General features: G+C 39.8%; 1 long non-coding RNA gene across 1 annotated transcript; it reads left to right on the top strand.

The window, feature by feature from the left end:
• Positions 1-7,408: 7,408 nt before the first annotated feature.
• Positions 7,409-7,668, top strand: LOC143703930 (uncharacterized). Its single transcript, XR_013191485.1, has 2 exons — positions 7,409-7,503; positions 7,548-7,668. It is a non-coding gene; the product is annotated as an uncharacterized LOC143703930 (long non-coding RNA).

Raw genomic sequence — 7,668 nt, 5'->3', positions numbered from 1 at the left:
CTTACCACTGCTATGCTGATGACACCCAGCTCTACCTCTCATTTCAACCAGACGATCCCACAGTAGCTGCACGTATCTCTAACTGTCTGGCGGACATCTCAGCATGGATGAAGGAACATCACCTGCAGCTCAATCTGGCAAAGACTGAGCTTCTCGTCCTCCCTGCCAATCCGTCTCTACAGCATGACTTCACTATCCAGCTAGACTCATCCTCAATCACCCCATCAAGGTCAGTCAGAAATCTTGGAGTAATCTTTGATGACCAGCTAACCTTCACAGACCACATTTCAAAGACAGCTCGATCATGCAGGTTTGCAATGCACAACATCAGGAAGATCAGGCCTTTCCTAACTGAGCATGCAACACAACTTCTTGTCCAGGCCCTGGTTATTTCTAGGCTTGATTACTGCAATGCTCTTCTAGCTGGACTTCCATCATGTGCAACTAAACCCTTATAAATGATACAGAATGCTGCTGCTCGTCTTGTCTTCAACGAGCCCAAAAGAGCCCACGTCACTCCGCTGTTCATCTCCCTGCATTGGCTACCACTCGCTGCTCGAATCAAGTTCAAGGCACTGACACTTGCTTACAGATTGTCCACCGGCTCAGTTCCCTCCTACTTTCACTCGCTCCTACGGGTCTACATCCCTACCAGAAGCCTACAATCGGCCAAGGAGCGACGGCTCGTGGTGCCTTCACAGCGAGGCACAAACTCACTGTCCAGAACATTCTCATTCACGGTTCATGCTGGTGGAATGACCTACCCACCCTCGTCCGTAATGCAGAATCCCTGACAGCATTCAAAAGACAACTGAAAACTCATCTCTTCTGTCAGCACTTAACATAGAAAAAAAAAAAAACAATTTCTTGAAATCTTCGCTTGTCTGGTTTATGCTACTCTGAGCAATGTTTGAACTTTGTATTCTGAGCACTTCTTGCGTTGTTTTTGCCTTTCCATGATGACTCGCTTGGTTTAATCCTCAAATGTAAGTCGCTTTGGATAAAAGCGTCTGCTAAATGACTAAATGTAAATGTAAATGTAAATGTAAATGTAAATGTAAATGAAAGACCTATGTTACAGACATATGAAAGACAACATTTTGTTGACTAGTTTTGGATAGATTATACATTTTTACTGTAAAATATTTGCCACCTCAAATAAGCTTTTGTTTGCAAATTTTTGCTAATATGTTAAATAGCCTATAGTATGTTTTGTCAAAAATAAAGTGATCAAATAATATGTTATTATGTGTTTGTTCCAATGTAGCCTTATTTCAGAAACTTTTTTTTTTTCAATAACCATGCATAAACAATATTCCCTCAAAAATACAAACATGTACATACATCTTGCTCACATATTATGGTAGCCCTGTTTGTGCTAAATAGAGTGTAATTACACCTTTGCCATTAATATAGTTATAAGCAACTGAAAAAAAGCACAAATGTCAGGGCATGTCAGAACATCTCAAGGACCCAAAAAACCCCTTAGACCCCAGAGGGTTAAGTCCTTCAGTAGACTGATGAGTCGGAGGACCCTCCTCTACTCGTTGGACCTGCTGTGCACCTTTCAATTGTCTCTGAGAGCCTGAACAAGCAAGAGTGACAATAAGATAGTTAATTGAAGGTGCGGGCAAGGTTGGAAGGATCAATTGAGTAGGAGGATGGTACTAGGCCAGAAAGATCAACTTGGGAGGCAGTTTAGGATTGGTGCAGACTAGACCAGAAGGATCAATTGAGCGGGAAGGTGTGGATTAAACTAAAAGGATAAACTATCGTTCATACTCATGGGTAATGAGGTGGGTTTGGCGTCCAATTGTCATTACCATTCGAATGATGGTGCGGACAAGGCCGGGTTATTACGAAAGCCACCACTCTGTATACCATCAGTCTAAGAAGCCAGCCGGCCAGGCGCAATCAAAGAGCCGTGTGGGGGTTACTCCAAACCCCCCCAGTTCAACTTCGGTTCCGTATCTCGTTGTTCCGGCCTACCTTGATGTAACTGCAGCGGAATGGCGCTCCATTCCTCCACATGGTAGGTACCGTGCAATGGGTCTGGTTGGGCCCGAGGGGCGAGGGGAGGCCCATGGGAAGCTGATTAGTAGGAAGGTTGCCCTTCCAAACATCAGACATACTATGGAGCATTTCCTCGTCCACGGGGACTGTGAGGGCGGACAAGACGGCTGTTTGTGTTTATTGACCTGGAGCGGACAAGGGGTGCCATAATAGTTATGCTGATTGGATTAGGATTGGTAACACTCTAGAGTCTAGGGCGGTTTCCAATACCTGGATACTTGCTTTGTTTAAGGTCGTCACCCTGGTGCTTTGTCTCCATATCTAAGCAGTGCCCACTAAAATCTGACTAAAATCTATATAAACTACAATGTACACTGCCTTAGTTAGACTTGATGACTGCAGCCACCGACAGCTCATGTTCTCAATAAAGAATTCTGCTAAAGATACAACCGAGTCTCCTGGTCTTCGCTTCTGAGTTTCCCACACTCTTTGGAAACAGCACATCTTTTTTTTCAGAAATGTAATATATGTCAATATAAGTAAATTACATATATAATGTCAGTGCCCATGTATGTCTGCTGCCTATATGAGAATATATGCAAAATTCATATATATATATATATATATATATATATATAAAACACAGACATATATGAAACATATATTTCAAAATATAGCAAAAATGGCCGTTTTCATGTAAGTGCCATATATTTTCCCGTATATGCACATAAATGTTAAATATATGTAAGACGCATATATGTATATATGCATATATGTACTTATTTCAATGCATCAGTATCACATGCATGTATGTTTACATACATTTATATATAATATGTGGGAAAAAATATGTATGTCACATATTTATACTTAATGTTGTCCATATATGCGAGAAACCAATACTATACTGTAATATATGCAGATATATGGTATCATATATGGATGAACTCAAATATTTTCTTCACATGTTTGGACACATAAATGTTCATATATGTTGCAGGCATATATTGTGTTCTCAGATAAGTCAAATATATGTATAGATGTATGTCATGCTATTTAAAATATAAGTATATATATGGACATATGTTACATTTTTGTATGGGACGTGGAATAATTACACTGGAGAAATGGTGAGTCTCTTTAATTGCTCTTCACTTGTCCTCATATGATATTATAATGCCAGTATGCACTGTCCTGCCCTGTGTTAGCAGAGTACTGGCATATGTGAACCAGAATCACCAGGCTTCAGGAATCACACCAGTATTCAAACTGATTGCATTGACAAATTGCTCTCTGTGTTTCAGGATGTGTTCAGTCTTTTCAAGAGGAAAAAGAAATTGAGGTTTAGAAGCGAAAAGGAGTCACCAAAACAACATCAGAATCTGAATGCACCTATCAAATAGAAATATTTATGTCAAATGCCAACAATAGACTGAAAAAAATACAAAATAAAATAAGTAAACTACCTTTTGAAATACTTTGTTAATGGAAATAAAATATGAATTTCAACATGTTTGTGATATAACTGACCGATAGTTGAGAAATGTTAGATCACAGTGAACTAACACTAAACTAACAGAATGAGAGTTTAACAATGATATCACAGTGGTCTCACATGGTGAACTCACAGTATGAGCACACAGTAGTGAACTGTGAACTCACATTGACTTTAGCATGAGCACACAGCGAGTGCGCTGTGAGGTTACACTTTTAGCTCACTGTGACCTCCAGTCCGTTTTTTACCAGGAGTCGCCCGTATTTCACATCCATCTCCCCTTGATATCTGCACAGGTAGTAGACGCGGGATCAGGCAGTTGAATCAAGCATCACTGGTAGAAATCAGAGGAGAAGATTCAGGAGGTGCTCTGGCGAAAATACTAAATTTAAATTTAACAACAGCTGAACAGAAGAATTTCATTTAATTTCTTGAAGCCATAACAACAAAGCCTTTTGCAAATTGTGTCGCACAGATTTTAATATCGGACACGGTGGGAAAATCACGCTACTCATCAGCACATTAAATCACAACGGCACGATTGCACAGAAGGGCCATCCGAGCCGGGTTTCTGTTTATGTAATAAAATTTGTAATAATAATAAAAAGAAACATGAATAAGTCACGTTATAATAACGTGACTTATTCATGTTTATTTTTATTTTTATCAACTATTATATATTATGTATTTATTTATGTGTATTTAGCCTGCCTCTGCCATCCATGCCGGAAGTATTCATATAAGGTGTTGAAATGGTATGTCCAAAGATTTGGGCTTCTTCCTGTGTGATTGAGGAGTTCTGCACCACAACTCGACAGGACGCTTATTTGAAGAGCAAGATGATGCACCTCCATTATTCCTGCATTGTTTTGAAAGCCTCTTCACGTACGTGGGTATGCCTACCAGGGTTGTACATTTTTAAAAATCAAATTTAAGACTTTTTTTTTTTTTTTTTAGACCTGAAGAAAGGAAAATTAGTACTGTATGCACATAAAGAATAAACGTACCGATTCTCAAAATGCATTGTATTATATGCATTTGTATTATATGTAACATGTAAACAGTATTCAACTCAGTACTTCATACTAAAAATATAAAAATAGCAAACACATGACAACATGTAACATCTTAAAACATGTAACAGTGCTTAGTAAAACTTCAAATCTAACATGCATAACTGTATGTGACTGATCAAATGACTGAATAGCTGTTTGAAACATTTACATAGCCTACTGTTCATAAACAGAAAGTAGCACAGTTGCTTTGTTTATGGGTTACTGGCTGAATTTCTGCTGTTCCTTCAGTGTCATCTACTTTCAGAGAGTGAATGTGCGTTTTCATTCAGCGCATCTCCTTCACTCGTTCATGCTTCTCCTCCATGTTGGCTTGTTTATCTCTCTTGCCTCTTTGAGGAAGAGCACACGCTATGTTGTAAATTTTAACCGGCTGATGGAAAAGTATTCTAAAAATGCATTTTAAAGTCCTAAATAATTTGTAATTCACCTTCATTCCCATATAACCCAATTTAAATGTCTTGTGGCATAAATTGCACTTGGCTTCCTTGCTGTCATTATATGTTGCCAACCATCTCCGAAACCCATCATCTTTGAGCTCAAATTTGCCCGCTCTCTTCTCTCAAGCGACTGGCCCTTCCGAACTCATCTCTGGTGAAGCGTGCACTGTAACTTCACTACGGAAAAAAAGATGCAACACAGTCAAGTTGCGAACTGGGTACGCTACTACACAAGATTTACATTTACATTTAAACATTGTTATAGAGAACATGTTGAAAGTCGCTACGTCATTGGCATTGAAACCAATGCAGATATTCTGGAAAACTTAAGATTGGCATGGACACACAAATCGGATCTGAACAGTTGCAATACACAGTGCATGCGTCAATAATTTTAGATCTGATTCCAATCGGATACACAAATAATCGGATTTGGATTGACAGTCTGAACGTAGCCTTAATTGTAAGTGATCAAATAAGATTTGTGTGTCCAGACATAACCAACGTATCTGCATGGGTTGCTTTGGCAATGACGTAGGCCAGGATTCCGGTGGGGCATAACAATTCTTAAAAGTGTAAAATCAGAATATCCTGTTTTTTATTAGTATTTTTTCTGCTAGGGATTACATTTTAAAATGAAAAATATATGCTTTTAGTTTTACGCTGTGTAGCGTCAAGTCTCTCATTCCAGCCTGATGATCCGACGGTAGCTGCTCGCATCTCAGCCTGCGTGACAGATTAGCTTTATACAACATTAGGAGGATCAGGCCCTTCCTATCAGAGCTAAACAACTCCCTGTCCAAGCGCTTGTTCTATCCAGACTGGACTATTGTAATGCTCTCTTGGCTGGTCTTCCAGCTTGCTCTGTCAAACCTCTGTAACTTATCCAGAATGCTGCAGCGAGAGTGGTCTTTAACGAGCCGAAGAGACACACGTCACTCCTCTCCTCACAAAACTGCTAGTTGCCGCTCGCATCAAATTCAAGTCAAGTTGCCTACAGAACAACCGCTGGCTCTGCTCCCTTTTACCGAAACTCATTACTTCAGACGTACGTGCCATCCAGAAACTTGCGCTCTGCAAGTAACCGTCGTCTTGTAGTGCATTATCTCACAGAGGCACAAAATCTCTTTCTCTGTTCCTGCTGGAGGAATGATCTGCCTAACTCAACCAGAGCTGCCGAGTCCGTGACCATTTTCAAGAAGCGGCTGAAGGCACATCTTTTTGCCAACACTTGATCCATTAATTCTAACACTTTCTCTTATATTCTATATCTATTTATAAAAAAAATTAATTAAACAAAAAGTACATGTACTGCGTTAGAGTAAACTGATATGGGTCATAGAACTTGGACTTTGTTGTCCTATTGTTAGTTTAACTAACAAGCTGATTAGTTGAATCAGGTGTGTTTGATTAGAAAGAGTTCAAAAATGTGTGCTGTTTGGTGTGCCTTCAGGAACAGGACTGGGAAACACTGGTGTTTGTCAGTGAACTTATACTGTTAAATAAGCTAGATAACATGTAAATATAATAGCCATAGAAGTGAGATATGCATTGTGACTGACAGAAGTCAGTGTACATGCTCTGAGCTGCATGTGTTGTCACTATGCTCAGCTCAACTCTACATAACTCTACAAGTAGTCTGAGCAGCCATATGTATGGATTTCAGCCAAAAGGAGGTTTGGTGGGTTTCATATGTGCAAAGCTGGAAAGATTTAGTTTGAGCTCTACCTTCAGTTTTTAGTTGGACTGAGACTCTTCTTCAATAATATATGTAGCACAACACCCCAGCCTGTGTTGAGGAAAAGAAAAGCATCAATGGAAAAATAAATCTGTTCATAGATTGAGCTGCCAACATTTTTGCAGAAGCAGTAACCCTACACTGAACAAACACAGACCTGCGTACTCATTCAGCTGTCCATGTGCCTTTACTAGTCTGAGTGTCTGCCAGAGAAAATGTGCTCTTAAAACTGCACAGTTATTTCTCAAAGTCGTTTCTGAACATTGTTGATGTTTGAAATCAACCCAAACAAACACACCCCTCCCTTCATTGCTCCGCCTCCAAAACACACCCTCCAATCCTAACCACCTAAATGTTTCCTTTCTGTTCAAACTTTAAAACAATTAATCTGGCAGATTATGTTTGTTTAAAGGAACACGCCACCGTTTTTTGAAATAGGTTATTCACCGTCTCCCCTACATTTAGATAGGTGGGCAAACGCATTTTTGTCTCAGTGCATGCATTGTCTTAGTCTGGTAGCGCCGCAGCTAGCTTAGCTTAGCATAATGAATGGAATCCTTTGTTGCCGGATAGCATGTTGTGAGCAGTTTTGGGAGTAACGCGTTACAAAAGTAATGCATTACAGTAGCGTATTACTTTTTGTTGTAACGCCCGTTTCACACATACTCCGTTTGCATTGCGTATGCGGTGCGTATTTTTTTACGTACCCATGTTAACAGGTTAGAGCTTTCACACTGCACGCGGGTGCGGTCCGGCGATCCGTTTCAGGTGCGGTGCGTATACAGCAGTGCAGAGATCGTTTCCGCACCGAGTCTATTTTTGCTGTGCTGCACCGCACTGAATTAAAGTGGCAGCGCATTGTTCACATTAAAATAGACATAGATTGACAAGAAACTGTAATAATTTAAT

This window comes from Siphateles boraxobius, unplaced genomic scaffold, assembly GCF_051911475.1.
Source record: "Siphateles boraxobius isolate OS27281-9 unplaced genomic scaffold, OSU_SipBor_1 39, whole genome shotgun sequence".
NCBI lineage: Eukaryota > Metazoa > Chordata > Actinopteri > Cypriniformes > Leuciscidae > Siphateles > Siphateles boraxobius.
This window is presented reverse-complemented; position numbering and strand designations above follow the sequence as displayed.